A 23954-nucleotide genomic window follows, 5' to 3' on the forward strand; every position below is an offset into this window, starting at 1 on the left:
GGTGGAAAGCAGCGAGCGGTGGGCAAGCAGGGCCTTGGGGGAGGGTTGGAGTGAGGGAGGGAAGAGGCAGAGCGAGGGCGGGGCCTCGGGGAGGGGTGGAGCAGGGGTGCAAAGAGGAGGAGTGAGGGTGGAGCCTTGAGGGAGGGGCAGAGTGGGGGCAGGATGAGGGTGGGGCCTCAGGGGAGGGTCTTGGGGCAAAGCGGGGGTGGAGCACCCCTAGGGAAAAAGAAAACTGTAACCATTCATACTGGGAGTGTTCAAGGTGAAATGAACACATGAGGTAGAAATCTGAGTCCTCTCCTGCAGGATGTGGCTAGCTGACCCAGGGCAAACCTGCCTCTCTGAATCTGAAATGAAGAGTTTAGACCAGATCATGTTGTATAAGCTCGAGCAACAGAGCTTGAGAGAGGGCTAATGGAAGCATGACTTTCTGGGTAAGCCACTTAAAGCCTTCTCCTTGCCCCGGAAGAAAAGTGTTACAGCTCCAAGAGTAGTGTGTGCTATTTCAGTGAGCAGGATAACTGGAGAGAAGTGATTGTTGCTCTTGGAAATGTGAGGAGAAGATATTTTGCCCAGTTCAACATTAGGCCCCCCTCTTCCAGGTGTCTGAGGGACTAACCCATTTTTCTTTCTCTCCCTCTGCAACCCAGTACCTTCTTTGTTCTGTAGCCCTTATTTCTCTCATCATAAGGTTTGACTGGTTATCATTTCATTTATGAGTAGTGCCCTACATGTGCTAGAGAGATTGGAGACATGAGCCCTGCCCTGAGGAGCATGCAGTCTAGATCAGATACAACATGGCATGACTTTGGGCAAAGGAGAAGGGAGGTTGTTCTGAGGGACTCATCCTAGAAGTAGAATGGATAGTAATCTGGAAAGGCAAGAGACTAAACAGGGCAGTTCCATGCACAGCCCCAGGGACAGCAAGGGAGGATGCAGGCAAAATACCCTCCCTTCCATCTCTCAGCCTGAAAGTTCCACATGGATTCTGAAGTGTCAGGAGGAGCATTCACTCTCTGCTTGGCCCATTCAAACTCAGTTTATTAGGTCCTGATGTGGAAACCTTCAGGGTAGTGAATTGGGAAGCAGCACGACCACGTCCACTGGGGCAGATGGGATCGGGAGAGTATTAGTTGGGCAAACTCATGGAGCACCCTGGGATTGGTCCTGCTCCCTAGTGGGCAGGGCTTTGATTGACTTTTGAGTTGGGAAAGGCTATCAAAGAAGCCAGTGGAGAGGTCCTTCTACACATTTGATTATACGGTAGTATCTATGCAGGGTTTAGAGCTGCATCTCCCTCCTCCACTACTGCTAGGCTGTAGAGACTGCTCCTGGATGAGTCCTGCCCTTTCTAATCTATAAGATAGGGTGAAAGGAGCACACTTGTCTGAGAAGGCCAGCCAGACACCAACATACAGAGGGTGAAATACTGGCTCAATGGAAGTCAATGTAAAAAACTCCCATTTAAATCTTGGTCCCAATGATGTCAAACAGAGGCTCTAAGCCTCTTTCACATGTCTGTCCTGCCATGTATATCTGTGGGTATGTTTCAGAGTGGTAGCCGTGTTAGTCTGTATCACAAAAACAAAGAGGAATCCTTGTGGCACCTTAGAGACTAACAAATTTACTTGGGCATATGCTTTTCTGGGCTGAAACCCACTTCATCGGATGCATGGAGTGGAAAATACAGAGTAGTATAAATACACAGCATATTAAAAGATGGGGGGGGGTCAGTGCTAACGAGCCAATTAAATTAAGGTGGAAGTGGGCTATTGTCAACAGTTGACAAGAAGAGGTGGAAATCACTTTTGTAGTGCTAATGAGGCCAATGTAATCAAGGTGGCCCATTTCAAACATTTAACAAGAAGGTGTGAGCATCACCAGGGGGAAATTATTTTTTGTAGTGACCCATCCACTCCCAGTCTTTATTCAGGCCTAATTTGATGGTGTCCAGTTGCAAATTAATTCCAGTTCTGCAGTTTCTTGTTGGAGTCTGTTTTTGAAGTTTTTTTGTTGAAGAATTGCCATTTTTAAGTCTGTTTTTGAATGTCCAGGGAGATTGAAGTGTTCTCCTACTGGTTTTTTAATGTTATCATTCTTGATGTCAGATTTGTGTCCATTTATTCTTTTGTGTAGAGACTGTCCGGTTTGGCCAGTGTACATGGCAGAGGGGCATTGCTGGCACATGATGGCATATATCACATTGGTAGATGTGCAGGTGAATGAGCCCCTGATGGTATGGCTGATATGGTTAGGTCCTATGATGGTATCCCTTGAATAGATATGCAGACCGAGTTGGCACTGGGGTTTGTTGCAGGGTTTGGTTCCTGGGTTAGTGTTTTTGTTGTGTGGTGTGTGATTGCTGGTGAGTATTTGCTTCAGGTTTGGGGGCTGTCTGTAAGCGAGGACTGGCCTGTCTCCCAAGGTCTGTGAGAGTGAGGGATCATCCTTCATGATCGGTTGTAGATCCTTGATGATGTGCTGAAGAGGTTTTAGTTGGGGGCTATAGGTGATGGCTAATGGCGTTTTGTTACTTTCTTTGTTGGGCCTGTCCTGTAGTAGGTGACTTCTGGGTACCCTTCTGGCTCTATCAGTCTGTTTCTTCACTTCACCAGGTGGGTATTGTAGTTTTAAGAACACTTGATAGAGATCCTGTAGGTGTTTGTCTCTGTCTGAGGGATTGGAGTAAATGCGGTTGTATCTTAGAGCTTGGCAGTAGACAATGGATCGTGTGATGTGGTCTGGATGAAAGCTGGAGGCATGTAGGTAAGTATAGTGGTCAGTAGGTTTTCGGTATAGGGTGGTGTTTGTGACCATCATTTATTTGCACTGTAGTGCCTAGGAAGTGGATCTCTTGCGTGGACTGTTGTATGTTGTAATCCTTTGGGGCTGGATGGGTCTGCAGTCACACTACCATAAACAGAGACACATGGAAAAGCTGTTTGGGTCCCTGCTGTCCCAGACATACCCACTGGGCTATTGCTGCCTTCTGGTTGTTGTTAGCATAAGGGATGTGAGGATCAAGTAGTGGGGAGGCTTCTGTGCAGAGGGAAGGAAGGACAGCCCCAAGCTAAGCCATCTTTTCCATTTCCCAGGTCCTTTGGAAGTTGGCCCCCAGCTTATATTCGCCAGATCCAAATCTTTTTCCAGCCGTTCCAGATCCAGTGGCACAGTTGTAGGGCAGAGAAAGAGAAAGACAGTGCAGACAGGGCCAGTTTAAGGTAACAGCAGCCATTGGACTCCCAGACCATTCTTCTTCCTCTGTCCTCAGAGGTAACTCTGATAGCCTTGCTGGGGTAGTAGACCTCGGGGCTCAGCAAAGAGAAAAAGAGTGAGAGAGGCAGGTAATCCAAGAGAAGGTGAGTCTGAGGTTCTGTGGAAGTGAGAAACATAGGCATTTATAGAAGCTGGCAACCAATCTGCTCAGATAAGAATCCACTTGCAGGTGGTACTGCAGCTGTAAGAAAATACTAGTTCTTCTTTGAGTGCTTGGTCATGTCCATTCCATTGTAGGTGTGTGTGCTCACCGCTGCAGTAGTGCCAGAAGTTTTTACCCTCAATGGTATCTGGCACCCTCTGGAGTGGAGCACATATGCGCTGGTATAAGGGTGCAGCTGGCCCCTTCCCTCAGTTCCTTCTTACTGCCAGTGTCGCTCCCCTTGCTCTAGCAAGTGGTTTCCTTTCAGTGATTCTTTGAACTTTTTTCTTTGTAAATAGTTGTAGTTAGTTGATAGTTAGCAGTTCTTAATAGATTCGTATACTTTAGTGATAGCTAGTGCCCTGAGGGACTTAGCCCAGAGACGGGGCATGCCCTGCTCCCTGGGCTTCAAGCCTTGCAATCGCTGTAAGAAGCCCATGCCAATCAGCGATCCACAAATAAGCTGTTTAAGTGTCTGGGTGAATCCCACATTTGCGAAAAGTGTCACATTTGCAAGGGATTCAAGCCCCGGACCAAGAAAGAAAGAGATATTAGTCTGCACATGCTCCTCATAAAGTCAGCGCTTTCACCAGCCTCGGAGCCGGCACATTCGGACTCGGTACCTAGTACTTCGGCATTGATGAGAAGTGCCCCCTGGCACTGAATTTCTCTCGGTGCCAATCCCTGTCGCCGGTACCAGCCAAAAGGCATAAGAAACACATGGGAAGGGGGTGCTTCCTGGGCATCCATAAGGGCAAGGATAAAGGAGAAGTGGAGCCTAGACTGGCTTGGACTATCTCGCCATCTCTGGAACCCAGTCAGGCAGCAGCCTCACTGGTTGAACCTAGCCCACCCCACGATCTGCCTCCTACACTGGGGAGTGGTAGAGGCACATGGTACCTCATGGTGCCATCCACCCCGGAAGCCTTTCAAGCGGCAAAAGACATCTTCTCCCTCCCTGTGCCGCCTACTCCTCGGGAAGAGAGGCCCAAGGACCCCTCCCTTCCATCCGTTTCAAGGCGAAAGCCTTTAATGGCATCCCTACATAATTGGCCCCCGTGGCACCGTACCCCAGCCCCATCTCAGTCTCCAGGGCCGTGCCAGCAACCTCCAGAGCTGCACTCTGGATCACAGAGCCGCGACCAGTTGACGAATTCACAGCACAGAATGCCAGACTCCAGGCACCAATCCCCGGGATCCCGACATGAGTCACCGGACCCACAGTACCGGGCTGCAGAGGCACACCGTCAGTTCCTGGAACCCCGGCAACAGTCATCTGGCAGGCACTGCTCACCAGTTCCCAAGCACTGCTCACCAGAGCCTCCTTGGTGCTCTCAGGAGTCCTGGCACCGCTCCTCCAAACCTTGCCAGTTACCACTGTCCCAACACCGGTCGCCAGAGCCCCAACGCTGGTCGTTGGTCATCAGAGCATCATGGATGGTCCCCGTCCTCCCGGTCCTGGTCACCAGAGCCTGCACACCGTCCTCGGAGCAAGTGGTATCACTCCCCACATTATTACCGGGCCTATGCACAATACTGCTGCTCACTGGATACGCAACATGACTCAGCAGGTTACTGGTACCGCTCCCCGAATGGCAGGTGCAAGGCTGCCAGATACAGTAGGGAAGTCTACCCTATTGTGATGCCAATTTGGTCACCTGAGGAAGATTATGTCTCCTCAGGCTCTGAGAGTGAGGAGTTGCTGGCCCTCAGAGACCTACCACCACTTGCAGTCAGCAGGTTTTCCCCAGAGCCAGTCTACAAGTATGTGGCCACAGGATCAAAGGCTGGGGCCCTGGTAGAGGTATAACCCAGGAGCATGTTCCTAAGCTGGGAGTCCTCCGACCCACCAGTCAGTCTCAGGGGCATCAGAAAGACCTTCAACATCAGTGTCTCACCCCCCTATTCCCCAGAGCTTGGATGTTGGGTTGGGCCAAGGGGCCCAGGAACCACTCCCTCCAGGACATGTGGCTCCCCAGGCAAGGAACACGGAAGCCGCCCCTCACCCTGGGCTGGTCTCCTCCTCCTCATCACCTGATGAGGAAGTAGCAGGCCCCTTGCAGATGGTGCCTCAAGATGATGTCAAAGCCCACCAGGAGCTTCTTAAATGGGTCGCAGCAAACCTGGGATTGAAGGCGGAGGAGATGTTCAAACCAGCGGACTCCCTATTTGACATGCTGGCCACAGCAGCCCCGTCCATGGGTGGCCCTTCCCGTCCATGATGGGGTGGTCAAGATCGTAAAAACCCTGTGGCAGACCCTGTCATCCTTGCGACCAATGTCCAAGAGGGCAGAGTGCAAGTATTGTGTCCCTGCAAAAGGGTTCGATTATTTGTACACGCACCCCACCCCCGGGTCGCTAGCAGTCGCGGCGGCCAACAAGCGCGACAGGCAGAATCGGCCTAGCTCAACCCCCAAGAATAAAGGCGCGAGGTGACTCATGTACGGCAGGAAAATTTATTCTACAGCCAGCCTACAGTTTCACATTGTAAACCACCAGGCCCTGCTCGGCAGATATCATTTTAATGGATGGCAATCCACGGCCAAGTTTACTGACTCACTCCTGCAGGACTTTAAGCAGGAGTTCAATGCCATATTAGATGAGGATAGAGAAATTGCAAGAGCCTCCCTCCAGGCCACCTCAGACGCGGCGGATTCCACAGCCAGAGCCATGGTGTCGGCGGTGTCAATGAGGCGGGCGTCGTGGCTGCAGTCATCTGGCCTGTCAGCGGAACTCCAACAATTTATCCAGGATCTCCCATTTGACAGCTTGGCCCTGTTTGCTGAACAAACGGACCACAGATTACATGGCCTGAAAGACTCTAGGACCACTCTTTTCTCGCTGGGCCTGTACCCCCCAGCTCATGCTAGGAAGAGATTTAAACCTCAGCACACACAGAGGTTCACGAGCTCGGCCAGAACAGAACCATACCACAGAAAGAGCAGGGGATATAGGCATCGCCAAGGTCAACCGTTGGCAGTGGGGTCTCATTCGGGCTCGAGCCACGCCCCTCCTAAGAACAAGCAATCATTTGAAGGTACAACCTCCCAGCCTGCAACAAGGATCTATCTCACCCTTTATATTCTGACCATTTGTTACCTTACCTCCCCACTGGGACTGCCATAACTACGGACCACTGGGTCCTCAATACAGTGGCAGTGGGGTGCACCCTCCAATTTCTGTCCCTCCTTCCCACCCCCCTTTCCTGTCCCTCTTTAGAGATCCTTCTCACGAGCACCTGTTCGCCCAGGAGGTACAAGGCCTCCTACGACTGGGGGCAGTAGAGGAAGTTCCTGCGGAACAAAGAGAGAGAGGTTTTTACTCCCAGTATTTTCTCATTCCAGAGGCGGCCTATGCCCCATCCAAACCTGCAGAACCTCAACAAATACCTCAAAAAGTTGAGGTTATGCCTGGTCTCCCTGGCCTCCATCATTCCCTTCCTGGAGACTGGTATGCCGCCTTCGACCTGAAGGATGCGTACTTTTATATTTCCCGGCCACAGGAGAGTCCTATGGTTTGTGATCAGTCAGATACACTACCAGTTCCCTGTGCTCCTGTTTGGCCTAGCGATGGCGCCAAGAGTGGTTACAAAGTACATGGATCTTGGAATTCTGAAAGACATCCAAGTAGATAAATTCATGGAGGATAGGTCCATCAATGGCTATTAGCCAGGATGGGCAGGAATGGTGTCCCTAGCCTCCGTTTGCCGGAAGCTGGGAATCAGCAACAGGGGATGGATCACTTTATGATTACCTGTTCTGTTCATTCCCTCTGGGGCATCTGGCACTGGCCACTGTCGGAAGACAGGATATTGGGCTAGATGGACCTTTGGTCTGACCCAGTAGGACCATTCTTACGTTCTTATGAGATCCGGTTCCCCAGTGGGATCTCAACCTGGTCCTCTCCAGGCTCACCAGTTCTCCTTTTGAGCCTCTGACCTCTTGCTCTCTTGCACCTGTCGTGGAAGGTCACATTCCTTGTAGCCATTACCTCAGCGAGACGAGTGTCCGAAATTAAAGCCCTCACTTTGGAGCCCCCGTATACAGTGTTCTAAAAAGACAAGGTGCATCTGCTGGCCTTCCTGCCAAAGGTGGTGTCGCACTTCCATGTCAACTAGGATATCTTCCTCCCGGTGTTGTGTCCAAAGCCTTACACAACCAATGAGGAGAAGTGTCTGCACACTCTAGATGTCAGGCGCACCCTAGCTTTCTACCTGGAGCACACCAAGCCCTTCCGCAGATCGACCCAGCTCTTTATCACATTAGCTGACAGGATAAAGGGCCTTCTGGTATCGTCTCAGACGATTTTGAATTGGATCACCACCTGCATCCATACTTGTTATGAGTTGATGCAGACTGTGCTTTCACCGATAGTGAAGGCTCACTCTACTAGGGATCAGTCATCTTTGGCTGGCCCATATCCCCATCCAGGACATCTGTAGAACCGTGACGTGGTCATCAGTACACACTTTCGCGATGCATTATGCCATCTAGGTGATGGCAAGCCAGGGATGATGCTGGATTTGGCAGAACTGTGTTGCAATCGACACGTCCGTGAACGCTTTCCCGCCTCTGAAGGTACCGCTTGGGAGTCACTTACAATCAAATGGATATTGAGCAAGTACTCAAAGAAAAAATGGTTACTCACCTTTCGTAACTGTTGTTCTTCGAGATGTGTTGCTTATGTCCATTTCATGACCCACCCTCCTTTCCCTCTGTCGGAGTTCCAGCAAGAAGGAACTGAGGGAGGGAGGGGGCTGGTGGCGCCCTTATACCGGCGCATATGCTCGCTACTCCAGAGGGCGCCAGAGCCAGTCCCCAACGGATACTACTGAGGGTAAAAACTTCCGGCACTGGTGCATGTGGCAAGCATTCACACCTACAATGAAATGGACATGAGCAACACATATCGAAGAACGGTTACGAAAGGTGAGTAACCATTTTTTCTGGATGCTGTGAGCCTGACTTGAACTCATGATGGTAGATCGGAGCACAAGGTGAGGGTCACTTCTGCTGTGACACTACCCAAAGTTCTGAGCCAAGCAACCAATGCAGATTAGGAACCTTAACCTCTAGTTCTTCTGATTTTCTCAGGTGTTGTACATCCGCAAGCCCCCCGCCTACCGCATTGACTTTAATGAAAGTAGTGGGTGCCCCGCAACTCTGAAAATCAGACCATATGGGCAACCATTACTATATTACCAGTTCCACCGGAGAAAACTCTAGTCCCTCTATATGAACCAAGTTTAGATTCACCCTGCCTTAGACTGAGGGTCCCTAGAGAGAATTCCTCTGCTATTTTCTCCCTAATGGAATTTAACACAATGTGTGCTAGCGAAGTAATCAGACAGGGGATTAAGAAGAGCAATCACATCCTCCTGAGGCTGCCTGGCTGTTGCTTGCTGAGTGAATGGCCTGTGCTGAAGTTTATGGTGGAGCTATTCAATTCCAGGAATGGCCTTTGGGGCAGGCACAGAGTTCAAGCTGGCTGTGTCCAGATGATGAAGCCACAAGGCTATAGGCTAGTCAGTTTGTTACTCAATCTGAGCCAGTCACCTGAGGGCCTGTTCATCCAGTAATGGTTTCCATTAAAGAAACTTACAATATCAGGCATGTGGGGCACACTCTTTTCCATATCTTAATGTTTTACTTTCCACTCCTTTGTAGAGACACAGTACCTGAAATTATAAATTGTTTCTGCGCCTATGTTGGGAAAAAGAGATTTCCCTGGTGTAAAAGGTGTCTCTTTTTCCCCCGGGAATTTTTAGCATCTGAACACAGGCAAGGAGGCAGGTAGCACTGCAGCACTGAGGAACGTGCTTTTCCATTCTGAAAATGGAAGTTTTAAAATGTTTAAGAAGCTACATTTAAAATTAAATTAAAATGCAGATCTTATCAGTTTAGTGTGATCCTTGCCCTTGCTTTTCCTTGCTGAGTTTTCCAATGTCTGGCACGTATTTGGATATTTTAGGCTGCACACAGGCTTCTGAGTGATCAGTTGTTAACCGGCTCCTAGAGGGACAGAGGACAAATTTCATGTGTGAAAATACCTGTTCACACAGGTATGTGGATCCAAATGCTGAAAGCATTGCAAACGCAATTTTCTTCAAACAGTTAAATTTCACTGGCAGGGACGTCCAGCAGGTCAGAATAGAGGCCCCATGATCTCTCTCAGTAGCTTCAAGTGCACTCCGCAGATCTCCAAACTTTGATGCCCACAATTCTGAGCTTTTTAACTGAATGAGCAGCATTTTGAAATCTTCAACACCCATCCACTGAAATACAGACAAATCCAAGTTGCTTCGTTGAACTTTTCAGGTTTAATTAGAAAAGAAAGCACTGGGCCAAATTGCTGAAAATCTTGAAATCAGTCAGAAAATTCTGAGTCCAGTTCTTGCATGTACATTCTAATCTCAGCATCAAATGCAGTGCACTGTTCCACGTGACGTGATAAGCAGCAAATCAGGACTTAAAAATATCCCGGCACAGTGGCGCTGGAACAATTTTTAAGGTGGGGGCGATGAGCTGTGTTCGCTCTTGCCCCTGTCTTCACCCCTCACTGCCCCAGGCTGGGGCCAGTGGGCCACAGCTGGAGGCAGCTGCAGAGCCCTGGGCCAGCAGCCAGAACCCCAGGCCAGCAGCAGAGCCCCCTGGACCGGTGGCCGGGACCTGGGGCCGGCAGTGGGCTGAGCAGGGCCAGCGGACAGAACCAGGGCCGGTGCAGTAAGAGGTTGGGGGCGGCCAAAAGCGCGCTCTGGGGAGTCAGTGGAGCTGAGGTGAGCTGGGGCATGGGGGCACGGGGAGGGCCAGCTGCAGCAAGTAAAGGGGGGCTGTGCACAGTTGCGCTCCCTCCCCAGATCACCTCTGCTCCGCCTCCTCCCCGAGCACACTGCCCCGCTCTGCTTCTCTCCCTCCCAGGGTTGCGCGCCAAACAGCTGATTGGTGCCGCAAGCCTGGGAGGCGGGAGAAGCGGCGACGTGCTCGGGGAGGAGGCGGAGCAGAGGTGAGCTGGGGCAGGGAGTTGCTGCACGGCTCCCCGGGCCAAGGGGAGCTGCTGCACGGCGGGGAGTTGCTGCACGCGGCTCCCTGGGCCGAGGGGGGGGGTGGTGGGGAGTTGCCGCATGGCTCCCTGGCCGAGGGGAGGGAGGGAGGGAGAGAGGGGGCGGCAGGAAGTTGCCACACGGCTCCCCGGGCTGAGGGAGGGAGGGAAGGAAGGGACGGTGGGGAGCTGCCATAGGGGGGGCGCCTCAGGGCGGGGGGGGGCGTGGGGAGCTGCCGCAGGGCTGGGGGGCTGGCACAAGGTGGAAGTTTCACCTAGGGTGCCAAACATCCTTGCACTGGCCCTGGACGGAACCCCGGCAGGCAGCGGGCCAGCAGCCAGTACCCCAGGCCAGCAGCGAAGCCCCTGGGACCAGTGGCCAGGACCCGGGCAGTGTGAGTGCCACTGAAAATTAGGTCACGTGCCGCCTTTGGCAAGCATGCCATATGTTGCCTACCCCTGTACTATAGAAATTCATCTGGCCCCAGCTGTGAATATCTGAGTGCCAGAGGTATTCAGCTGCATGGGGCGGCGGGGGGGCCCTCCTGAAGGAGAGTCAGTCTTTGAGATAAAATGCACCCATATCGCTGAGGGCTTTGAATTGGATCCCTAAGCGCACGGGGAGCTAATGCTAGTTGAGGAGTACTGGCATGATTTGCTGTCTTGGACCTAATCCATTTAGAAGACAGACTGCTACCCGGTACATTATCAGTAGTTTCTTCATAAATTTCTTCTTTAGGTTGAGGAAGAGAGAAGTACAGCTGTCTAGCCTGAAGGTGATGAATGTGTAAACCACCATGGCTAGGTGTTTTAGAAGAGAGGATGGAGTCTTCTTGCCAGCTAGTTGTGAGAGAAGGCACCTTTTATGACTATTGCTGTTTGATTCTTCAGAGTCAGTGATCAGTCTAGCTCAGCCCCAGAATTTTTCAGTTTGCAGAAAATCAACAGACAGATGGTGATTTTTTTCAGGTTTTTTATTATTATCCAGATTTGATGGCATTTCCCATTAATTTCATTTATGGCTTACTACATGAAATATCAAATTGGAGTTGAGTTGCTTAGTAGGGGTTGGCCACATAAGTCACACATGGTGCTGTATCTGCTTCCTGATTGGATAAGTGTCACCTTATCATCCAGTTTCTTGTGTGCATATTCAGGGAAAAAGAGTTTAAAAATTGCTTTCCTCGGGTATTCAAATATGCAAGCTTAAAATTCACTTTACACTAGCATTTGTGCTAGTGAAAAACTTTCAGACAAATACAAAAAGGGTGTAAACACAACAGATGCAGATTAATTAAAAATTATTTCACATTATTTGCCCAGGTATAGATACAGAAACTGTCCTGGAGGTAGGAGATTCTTGTATCACTAGGTAGCGGGTCCCAGTTCCCCGGGACCATAGAGGACAAGGACAGGAAATGTAGCATAAATGGGGAGGCTAGTGTACACAGCCTGTATCAGTCACTCGGGCATTTGCTGCAGTAAGGTGAGATTCCCAGCTGCTGCCCTTGTCCAGGATCCCTCAGCTTCTCTCAGGCTTCTCTGCAGCCTGAGAAGGCGATGGGTTGTTGAGCACCAATGCATTTATTTTTATGTTGATAACACAGCCCCCAGGGGAACCTTGGCTACAGTTACAGTCAGTGTAGTGAGACCAGCTGAATCTGTCCAAATCCTTCAGCAGTAGCAGCTGGGAACAGGACTCACTCAGGTTTCCACACTCTGTCGCTGATTCCTCTCCTCCATACCACTAATCCTGTTAATTCCACTCTTCATTGCCACCCTTCTGGCTCTCTCTTGTTTCTGTGACTGACTGCACATGTGGTCTTGACTTTGAAAAGTAACTTCAAATGGGCACCTTGAGTGACCTCTGCCTCAGACTGGCCTGGCTGTTCAGGGCGTGAAATACCTCATGGCACCAGCGAACTGCTTCTGATGATACCTGACCACTAACCCTAGCACAGGAATATAGTAATGCAAACACGTCCCCATAAATCCTTTCAGAACAGGCTAGCTATCTGATAAACTTACTGGACTGTTTAAAGGGAGCAGTGGTCAGAACCCCAGCATCTTCCACATGGACCAAAGCTTCCCCAGCAGAACCCTCCACCCTGCGCACAGCCTGTGCCACCAATGGTTATGACATTCTGTGAGTACCTCTTTCTGCCCTTCCTGTGGTGCCCCCTTCCTACAGCGCTGCCAAAAGGGGATTAGCAGGAAACACAATCTGCCTTGTGTCATAGGAATTTGGAAAGAAGCAGGGCTTGATGTGGTGAAGGGAGGTGAATCCCACTGTTACATTTCCCTTTTTGAGAAGATGGAGGGCTGCTGTGATGGCGAGTATTTGGTTTCACATCTGTTCCAAGAAATATCCTCCTAAAACCATTGTCCTTTGAAGCATCCCAAAGCTATCCAGGGCCGCCTCCCTCCCTTCAGTCCCCTTCCTACAATCTCAGGGCCATAGGGCAGCAGCTGACTCCCACAGTCATGAAAAGATGGCAGATGGAGAGCCGGAGTCACGGTTGATCCTGGTACAGGTAGTTGTGGGATTATTGGCCCAGAGCAGTGCAGAGACTGAGCCCCTGATAACAGTGCAGAGGGACTGGAAGGGAGTGAGGTGGTAGTGTGACACCTTTTCTCTTAGTCGATTTCACATGGTTGCATGGAGAAGGAGGGCAGAGTGACTATTAGTGAGCAGACATTAGAGGCCTAGCCATGTACATTACAATAGCTTCACAATGAACGTGGAGCTCTAAAACTAACAGATTACAATTGTTTCTGTGTTTATCCACCTATCTGAGTTGTATGGGGAACTCTCATTAATCCCAACATAATCTAAAACTCCGTTCTGAAGGCAGCATCTTTCTAAGCCCCCCTCAGATGATATTAACAGGATAATGTCAAATTCAGCCATCACCTCTCAGCTAGATCTGAGGGGCTGGGCTCACTTCTAATGAAACAAAAATACACTTATTTCTAAACTCGTGAGACTGGTCTGCCTCTTGCACCTCTCGTGCCTTTGTTTTATGAGAGGAAGAAGCTGTTTCCTGTTATCTCCTGGTTGAATGCTAATGAGGGGCCAGTCCAAGCCTGGGGAGCATTTCAGATCTGCTGAAAGCAGACATGGGGCTGGAGAAATAGGAGAGGGAGGAGGGGATGGTCTCTTAAATCAGGTCCCCTGTTTAAAACTGACTTGGAACTAGCCTGAACTGTAGAAGCCTAGAAGAAAATTCATAAGCCGGAGAGGCAGTGACCTCTTGTTTGAGCCTTCAGAATAAGAATGGTATGGAGGGCGAGCAGAGGGTGAGGGTTGCCCTGCAGCTGGCTGAACTCTGCCAGTTCTCAGTATCTAGTCAGGATCTCACCTTTTTGGAGATGCCCTTCAGGATCAATCGTGCAAAGATTTGGAGAACTCACATGATCCCCTGGTTCTTCTTTGAGGAGTGTCCCTGTAAGTGCTCCACTTTAGGTGAATCTGCACCGCTGTGCAGGGGCGCCAGAACAGGAGGAGCTGAGGGCCATGGCCCCATCACTTTTAAAAGTGGGAGGGCACTTTTTACCAGTCATGACAGGGAGGGGGCAGAAAGGAGCGAGTGGGGGCAGGGTCTTGGGAAGCAGAGGCAGCAAGTGAGCAGGGCCTATGGATAAGAGGCAGCACAGGGGTGGGACCTTGGGGAATGGGCGGCACGAGGGGGGGGCTCTGGGAGAAGGGGCAGCGTGGGGGTGGGCCTCGGGGGAAGGGATGGCATGAGGAGCAGGGCCACAGTTCGGGCACCAGTGCCTCCCCCCTTTTAGGGAGCTTCCGCAGCTCCTGCCCCTGTGCTTGTAATCAGAGATTTTTAGTAGCAGTACCTGGTTTGGTCACACATGCGCTTTCCCCATCTCGCACCACTTCTGGCGGTTACATAGAGTTGTGCGACCAAACCTCTGCCCCACCCGTTCCTTCTCTACTGCCCTCGGCTTGAGATGGAGCACTTGGCAGTGCCTCTGAGCTTTCTCTTTAGTCTAGTTCTAACTTTAGAGTACCAGTTCATAACCCAGTTATTTAGTTCATAGTTAACTACTCTACCTCTTCCCCATTTATTTTTCTTTTCTTAAAAAAAGATTCTTGTCTTAGGTGTTTAAGTTCTAGTTACTAATATGCCCTTTAGCATAGTATAGTTACCCTCCCTCCCGGGAGAGACCCTATTCTAAGCGGCATGGTCAGTTCCCTGGGGTTTAAACGTTGTCTTACTTGCTGGCCGTCAATCACAGTCTTGGACCGGCATTCAGAGTGTGTTCACTGCCTTGATGAGACATGCATTTCACAAAAGTGCTCTCACTGCCACAATTTAAAAGCCTTTGCCAGGAAGTCAAGAGACCTACAGCTAAAACGCATCATGAGGGAGAAGTCTCTCTGCCTGGCATACAATCCTGGATCACAGACTCCTCCTGGACAACAGTCTCTAACGACAATGTTGGAAAGAGGTTCCCCATTAAACTCTCAGAGGAAGGAGCACCTCCCCCCAAAAGGCAACAAAGAAACAGGCTTTCACATCACTATCATGAGAACCCACCAAAAAGAGAGATTTCCCGACCTGTCAGACCACATCGATCCTAACTGCACCGAGAGCCATCCACTTTGGAAGTAACAGGACCATCTGGTACCATGGGTACTGCGCAAGCAAAAGATCCTAAGTGGGTGGGCTCAGAAAAAGGCAAAAAAGGGAAACCTAACTTCCCTGCCTTAGTATTGCTGGAGCCGCTCAAACATGTGGCACCAAGCATCTCAGCAGCGCTATAGTCTATGCCTCCACCTTCTGCCTCCATAGCGCATAGTGCACGACCCGCAGCACCGACAACTGCAGTAAAGGCATTGGTATCGCTGACAACACCCTCCTCGGTGCTGATGTTCTTGGTACTGCAGCAGTTTCTCTGCCATAAAGATCTTCTAGCCTCCTCAGCACTAACCTTACTCCAGCATGTGCGGTACCGTGCCAACATACCACACCACCCAGATCAGCTCTTCCTTTATCCAGTGATGAGTATGATGACGACGAAGGGGAAATCTACTCCTTCCATCACTCCTTGCCTATCCACACAGCTACCAGACCAGGTCCACCAGAACACCAGGAATACCACTCCAGACCTGAAACTCAAGGATGGTACGGATACCCATGGATGCCGCCACCTGTGCCATTTCCACCACAGTGGCCTTACTGGGATCCATGGTGGCTTACTGCCTCCCAATCCACACAGGGAAAGGTCAAGGCGTGGTAATGTGCAGGGCATCATGGCTGCAATCCTCAGGAATTCTGAAAGACGTCCAAGTAGATAAAATTAATGGAGGATAGGTCCATCAGTGGCTGTTAGCCAGGATGGGCAGGGATGGTGTCCCTAGCCTCTGTTTGCCAGAAGTTGGGAATGGGTGACAGGGGATGGATCACTCGATGGTTACCTGTTCATTCCTTCTGAAGCACCTGACATTGGCCACTGTCGGAAGACAGGATACTGGGCTAGATGGTCCTTTGGTCTGACCCAGTATAGCCATTCTTATGTTACGTTCTTATGTTCTTAAGTAAAAATGGAAGATCTTCCATTCTACAGAGAAAAACTTTTCTCTGCCAAAACCAACAAGATCCTGTCCTTGATGAAAGATTCCCAAGTGACTCTCCATACACTCAGGATATATACACCTGTGACAAAACAGAGATGTTGCCAGCCATATCAATGCAGCAGAGACACCTCGTTTACACACAATCAGCAATGACTATACCCCTAAAGACACAGACAAAGGTCACAGAGACATTGAGCTTCTCAAACCCAGTCCTCTATGTCATAATCCACATCAGTCAAGCAACAATTTTGAAAATTTGGTCGAGGGTCTGAATGACCTCCCTCACCTGACAGCGCGAATACCAACCAGGTCTTTGGCCAGCGATTACGCCTTTTTTACCATGTCTGGGCATCAATACTATGGACCAATGGGTTTTAGAGATCATAAGATCAGGCTATGCCATCCCTTTCACCTCCTGCCCACACACCCTACTGCCCTCCCCGTCCCTCTTCAGGGACCCGTCTCATGAGCATCTGCTACAACAAGAAGTAAACCATCTTCTACAGTTAGGTACCATGAAACTAGTTCCTACACAACACATGGGGAAGGGATTCTACTCGCATTACTTCTTAACTCAGAAGAAAAATGGAGGATGGAGACCCATTCTAGATCTCAGAAAGTTCAACAAGTTTGTACAAGCCCAGAGATTCAAGATGGTCACAGTGACCACAGTAATATCAGCACTGGAAAGGGAGGACTGGTTCTCAACCCTCAAGCTACAAGACACCTACTTCCACATCACCATACATCCCGCTCACAGAAGGTTCCTCTGGTTCACAGTGGGAAGTGACCACTACCAATACAGAGTTCTACCATTTGGCCTTTCCGCTGCACCGAGAGTCTTCTCAAAAACCCTTGTAGTAGTGGCAACACATTTGCGCAAACAAGGGATTATAATACAGTAACTCCTCACTTAAAGTTGTCCCAGTTAACATTATTTCGTTATTAGGTTGCTGATCTATTAGAGAACATACTCATTTAAAGTCGTGCAATGTTCCCTTATAAGGTTGTTTGGCTCGCCCCGCTCAGTACTCCTGCCGGGGAGCGGGGTCAGAGCATGGGGGCTTGCCCCGTTCCGCCCACCCCATCCCACTACGCCCCTGCCTCAACCAAGCTGCACTATCATCACTGGTGAGTAAAGTATTAAATTGTTTAAAATTATTTAAAACTTATACTGTATATGTATATAATGTCTATTGTCTGGCAAAAAAATTTTCCCTGGAACCTAACTCCCCCTATTTACATTAATTCTTATGGGGAAATTGGTTTCACTTAACATCATTTTACTTAAAGTAGCATTTTTCAGGAACATAACTACAACGTTAAGTGAGGAGTTACTGTATTTCCATATCTGGACGACTGCTTACTCAAAGGCCCCTCTCGATCAGAAACAATCAAAAGGACGATCCATCTCTTCCAGAATTTAGGGCTACAGATAAATGAACAAAAATCAACCCTATTTCCGGTACAACAACTGGACTTCATCAGAGCCCATGTAGATTCCATAGACGCCAGGGCATCATTACCGATTAACAGATTCATGACACTGACCAACCTTATCTCAGTAGTCACGAACAGCCCACAGATATTGGCACATACCTGCCTACAGCTATAGAGTCATATGGTGGCCATCACTTTTGTGCTAAGACACGCACAACTGCACATGTGCTACCTACAGGGCTAATTATGTTCCGTGAATGTACCAAACAAACACAGCTTGAACAGGAGCCTCACAATGCCACCAGAAATCAAGGAATTCCTACACTGGTGGACACAACCAGATAATGTATGTACAGGGATCCTCTTTCACCAGGATCCAGCATCCATGCTAATTACAACATATGCCTTGTTGACTGGCTAGAGCACCCACCTGAATCAGCATACAATTCAAGGGAGATGGTCTTCCACGCAGACTCAGTTACACATCAACCTCCTCAAACTATGCGCAGTTCACAATGCCTGTCTTCACTTCCTCCCATTGATAAAGAACGAAACAGTATGCGTGATGACTGACAACATCACCTGCATGTTCTATATAAATTGACAGGGAGGCTCCCGCTCTCACTCCCTATGCAGAAAGGCCATGAAGTTTTGGAACTGGTGCATAATCCACAACATACACATTTCAGTATCCTACTTCCCCGGTTGCCAGAACACAACTGTAGACCCTTGAGCAGACAATTTTCCCAGTATCACGAATGGGAACTGAAGAACAGAGTCTCACAATCAATATTCCAATGATGGGCCTATCCAAAAGACAGTAGCTCTTTCACATAGCTGAGTCTACAGATAAACAAACAAAAATCAACTTTCACACCCATACAGAGACTGGAGTTCATTGGGAGTCTGCAATGTATGTTCACACTTCCTACCCTTGATCAAGAACAAGGCTATAAAAGTGCTGATGGACAACGTTACTTGTATGTCTTTTATAAACCACCAAGGAGGGGCATAGTCACACTCCCTGTGCACAGAAGTGATGCAACTATGGAATTGGTACATCTGCTACAACGTTGACATCTCAACCTCTTACCTACCACGATGCCAAAACACCACAACAGATGCACTGAGCAGAAAATTTTCCCAGGACCCAGTGGGAAATGGGTTTTCCCATTTTCCCAGTGGGAAATGAACACCAGGGTACTTGAGAACATATTCAGATGCAAGGGGTTCCCAACTATAGATCTCTTTGCGACAAACCAGCCAAGTGCCCTTACTTCTGCTCCAGAGTGGTACTGGGACCATGATCTCTCAGCAATGCTTTTCTCCTCAAATGGGATACACATCAACAGTATGCTTTCCCTCCAACCTCTCTCCTAGCCAGAGTCATACACAAGATAAGGACCGACAACTCCAGAGTCATCTTGATAGCTTCTAGGTAGCCCAGGCGAACATGGTTTCCTTACCTCCAGAAGATGGCTTATGTGCCCACCACACACTCTTCCACTTCTACCTCATGTCCTGTCTCTGAGTGCGTGCCGGGTCTACCATCTGAACCTAGCAAGACTCCACCTGAAGGCATGGCTACTCCATGGTTCCAAGACAATGAAATGACTGTTAGGAGGAAAGGAACATTCTTTTAAACAGCAGAAGGTCTACTACCTGGTATACCTACCTTCACAAATGGAAGAGATTCTATACATGATGGCAGTATAGGCAAACAATGGTAAGTACCTCTCCTTTACCAGTGGTATTGGATTACATAATAGAACTCAAGAAATCAGGTTTCTCAATGAGCTCCATCAAAGTACACGTTGGGGCAGTCACGACATTCCACCACAAAGTGCATGAGTTCTCAATGTTCACCCACCCTACCATTAAACGTTCTCTCTAGGGTCTTCGTAACCTCTACGCAGAAATACGAGCCCCCACTCCATCATGGGACCTCAATCTGGTGCTGCAATGCCTTATGGAGCCCCCTTTTGAACCATTAGCAACATGCTCACTTCTCTACCTCTTGATGAAGGCGGCCTACCTCGTCACTATCACATCCGCCCGATGAGTGGGAGAACGGGGGGCCTCATGGCACATCCCCCATACACAATATTTTTCAAAAATAAAGTTACCCTATGACCACACCCCAAGTTTCTACCGAAAATAGTTTAATCATTCATTTGAATCATCCCATTCATCTCCCATTGTTTTCCCCAAAACTTCATGGGAACAAACAAGAAGCAACGCTTCATACCCTAGACACCCATAGGGCACTAGCTTTTTACATTGAGAGGACAAAGTCTTTCAGAAAGTCACCAAAGTTATTTCTTCCATCACAGAACGATCTAAGGGAGACACCAGACCCAAACAAAGGCTGTCAAAATGGATCCCTGGCTGCACTGACTTTTGCTATTACCATCATCAGATACAACCCCCACCAGGGACCCACACTCATTCCACCAGAACTTTCTCTACGTCAGTAGCCTTCTTCAATAATGTGCCTTTAATGGACATCTGCAAAGCAGCCACCTGGGCAACAGTACATACATTCACACAACACTATGCCATAGAGCAACACTCAGCATCAGATGCTCTACTTGGACTTACAGTTTTATCAACCACCATGCAACTCCAAAACCCCTCCCTTCCACAGAGGGGCACTGCTCTACAGTCACCTAAAGTGGAACACTCACAGGGACACTCCTTAATGAAGAAGAGAAGATTACTCATCCTGTGCAGTAACTGAGGTTCTTCGAGATAGTTGTCCCTGTGGGTGCTTCACTACTCTCCTTCCTCCCCTCTACTTTGGAGTTTTTTCACACTAGAGACTCTGCAGTAGAGAAGGAATCCAGGGAGGGTTGGTCACACAGCACTACGTGACTGCCTGAGGCAATGCGAGATGGAGAGGACGCACGTGTGACCCAACCAGGCACTGTTACTAAAAATCTGCAATTACAAGTGCAGGGGCAGAGATTCACCTAAAGTGGAGCGCCCACAGAGACAACCATCTCAAAGAACCTCAGTTACTGCGCAGGGTGAGTAACCTTCTGTTACTTCTACTGTCTTGTACTTGGTCCTTTGGTACCTTGCTACCAATACAGGAATTGACTCTGCCCCTCCACTGAACTGGATGTCTTTTTGTGGCATTGATTTACTCTTGGTTTGCAGTAGAGAAATGTAGGCCAAAAAATTAGAGTGAATAGGTTAGAGTGTAGCAAGACTCATGGAAATTGAATGGGGGGAAGGACAGAGCCAGAGCAGAGAGAAGCAACTACAGTAAACAACCTGGGGAGTGGGGAGGTGAATAAGGGGAAACAGATCTGGGTTTATCCAGAGCACAAGGACTTTGTAGTTGTGATAAATGAAGGGGAGGGGGGTTGCTCCCTTTTATGGACACCCAGCCAGCCAGTAGCTATAAAATCCCTGTTAGTTGCTGTTCTCTACTTGCTTTACCTGTAAAGCGTTAAAAAAAGCCCATAGGTAAAAAGAAGGGAGTGGGCACCTGACCAAAAAAGCCAATGGGAGGGCTAGAACTTTTTAAAATTGGGGGAAACTTCCCCTTTGTCTGTCTGTTGCCATTCTCTGGAGAGAGGGGACAAAGCAGGGACAGGTCTGAAACTATGATCTAAAAAGCTTTAAACTAGGTATGAAAAATCATCAAATCATACCTAGAACTACTCGTGAACTCCAGATATGTAGGTAGATCAGGAATGTCTAGAAAGACACGATTAGGGTTATTTCTTATTGGCTTCTGGACTCCTCTGTGCTAACCCCTAAATGCTTTTGTTTTGCTTGTAACCTTTAAGCTGAACCTCAAGAGAGCTATCTTGATGCTTAATTTTTGTAATTGTTTTTTTAAGACCTAGCAAAAAGCCTAAGTTCCAGATGTATTTTCTTTCTTTTTGTTTTTAATAAAATTTATCTTTTTTAAAACAGGATTGGGTTTTTTTGTGTCCTAAGAGGTTTGTGCACATGTTGTTTAATTAGCTGGTGGCAACAGCTGATTTCCTTTGTTTTCTTTCTCAGCTCTTCCTCGGGGGGGCGGGGGCGTGAAAGGGCTTGAGGGTACCCCACAGGAAGGAATTCCTAAGTGCTCCTTCCTGGGTTCTCAAAAGGGGAAGGCGAGGGGGTTGCACTTGGGTGGTGGCAGAATCTACCCATCCAAGGTCAGAGAAAAGCTATAACCTTGGGAGTTTAATACCAGCCTGGAGTTGCCAGTATTAATTTTTAGAATCCTTGCAGGCCCTCACCTTCTGCACTCGAAGTGCCAGAGTGGGGGGTGAATAAGGGAAAACAGATCTGGGTTTATCCAGAGTACAGGGACTTTGTAGTGGTGTTGGATGGGAAGGTAAATCTCTGTCTTCTCTGTGGCGTGGGGGAGACAGCAGGGGTCACACTGGCCTCCCCAAGCCTGTCTCTCCTTCCTAATGAGGCTGTTCACCAGCCTTTTCATGCAGGGAGATTTCATTCAAATGCTTACAGTTGTGGGCAGCCCTTTTGTGTTACCCACCCAGGTAGGGTTTTGTGACATGGAGCTGTTGCTTTCTTGAGCCTGCATAGTCCAGCAAGCCAAATTGGACTTGTGCCCAGAAAAGGTGGGGAAGGGGGCAGGTTGGTCTTCACTTGTCAGCTGTCCCTGTTTGCTAATGTCACCCACTCTAGGATATATATTAAGTGTATCAATTTACCTCCTTTCAGACTCAAGCTGTACATTACCAAGGGAAGCATGGGCAGCACTGTAAGACTGGAAAGTCCCTTTGCATGGAGCCAAGAGAGATGAGTTTCTAGGGTTATCAGCCCTTGTAGGAAGGAGGAAGGTCTTGTGTTTAAGATTAGAATTCAAGAGATTTGGTTTCCTAGCTCTGCCACAGACTCACTGTGTTATCTTAGGCAAATCACGTGGCCTTTGTGCTTCAGTGCCCTAGCTGTGAAATGGAGATGCAACTTCCTTGTTGCAGAGAAGTGCTCTGAGGATAAATTCATTAATGTTTATGAAGTGCTCAGATGTTATAGTCATGGAGGCCATACTAGTACCTGGATAGATAGCCAGACAGACTTTTGTTCTAACAACTCCTGGGAAGTGGAGGATAAGGGGATTCAATCTGTTATACATGGTGACTCAGTCCCATGAATCTTTTGAGGAAAGAGACTCAATCATCATAGTCTGGGGATTGAGACAATCTCATTCCAAGCCTATTTCTAAGGTTCCTTTGGCTAACAAGAAATCTGTCCCTCTTCGTCACCCAGCACCCATTTGAGGTTGGTGAACAGGCCAGCAACAGCCTGAAAGGGGAATGCCCCGTGGATTTACTTAGATTGTTTTAATATTTGTATTGCAGTAGTGCCCAGCAGCTGCTCTGAAGATAGGGACTCATCAATTTCCACATATGCCTAGGAATGCCCTTCCCTGCATGAGCCTTCAAGACATCCAGGCACAAAGAACTTGTGAAATATGAGCTCATGTTAGTGTATGTGGAAGGGCCACTTGTGTTACAGGGTTACATGGGGAAAGAGAGGCCAGGGAATCTCTGTGGAGCAGGAGGGTGAGTGGCGAGGTTGGATGGATGGCTTGTGTGACTTCATTTCCCTTCCATTGCACTGGCATTAACATGGCAGGTGAATTCAGAGTGACAATAGGATGCTGGATGCAGATTTCTGGACCAGTAACCAGTCCAAGTGCACATCATTGGCATTCTGGTTCCAAGTGCATTTATTTTTAATAAACACAGCTCCCAGTAAGTGTTGTTCAAGTCTAAGAGCAAACTGATTTCCTAAATATACAGGAAAAGTTTTGCTCACTTGAATAACCAAAAAACATGACCTATTCAAAACAAACATGGTGCATTGCTAAGCATTCTGGATTTTTTTTTTTAAATGAACATCAAATAAAAAATTTTAAGTAAAAGAAGTGAAAATGACAGGGTTTTGCCTTAAAGCTGCCAAAGTGGGAAAATGCAGAGCTCAGGATTAAACTCCATTCTGAACAGACGGGAAGGAAAAAATCCTTTCCCACCCCCCAAATTATTCATTCAGAGAGCTCACCCCCTGCAGCAATGAGCCCCTCAGCTCCTTCTTTTTGGGGGCTAGAGGTTCCTGACCAGCAAGCAAGGGAGCAAAAGACACAGAACGGAAGAGACCAAATGTACTGAAGAGGAAAAAAAAGACTCAGTAGCATGACTGTGGGAGGATGTTGTGAGGAGCAGATGGGTCAGGCAGAGAGCCAGTCATAAGCAGCTGAAGAGGTAGTTATTATCGAGGGGATGGTGAGAAGTATTTATGGCTTTTAAGCTGTTAGCTCATTCAGATGGGCTTAGCATATTGATCTATGCATTTGTGTGTAGCTGTAGTGTGGTTTGCAGTCTGACAGGGAGTTCCAAATTTCTAGTACTAATTACTTCTGCAGCCACTGGGTCAGTGTAGTGGTGTTTTACACTCCCCTCTGAGGTCACTCACAGGCTTTGCTTTGTGTCT

The 23954-nt window shown here is 48.6% G+C and overlaps 1 protein-coding gene across 6 annotated transcripts in view; it reads left to right on the forward strand.

The window, feature by feature from the left end:
• Positions 1-23954, forward strand: part of TTLL5 (tubulin tyrosine ligase like 5) — a 213984-nt gene that overhangs the window by 187104 nt on the left and 2926 nt on the right. The window lies entirely within an intron of this gene.

This window comes from Natator depressus, chromosome 6, assembly GCF_965152275.1.
Source record: "Natator depressus isolate rNatDep1 chromosome 6, rNatDep2.hap1, whole genome shotgun sequence".
Lineage (NCBI taxonomy): Eukaryota > Metazoa > Chordata > Testudines > Cheloniidae > Natator > Natator depressus.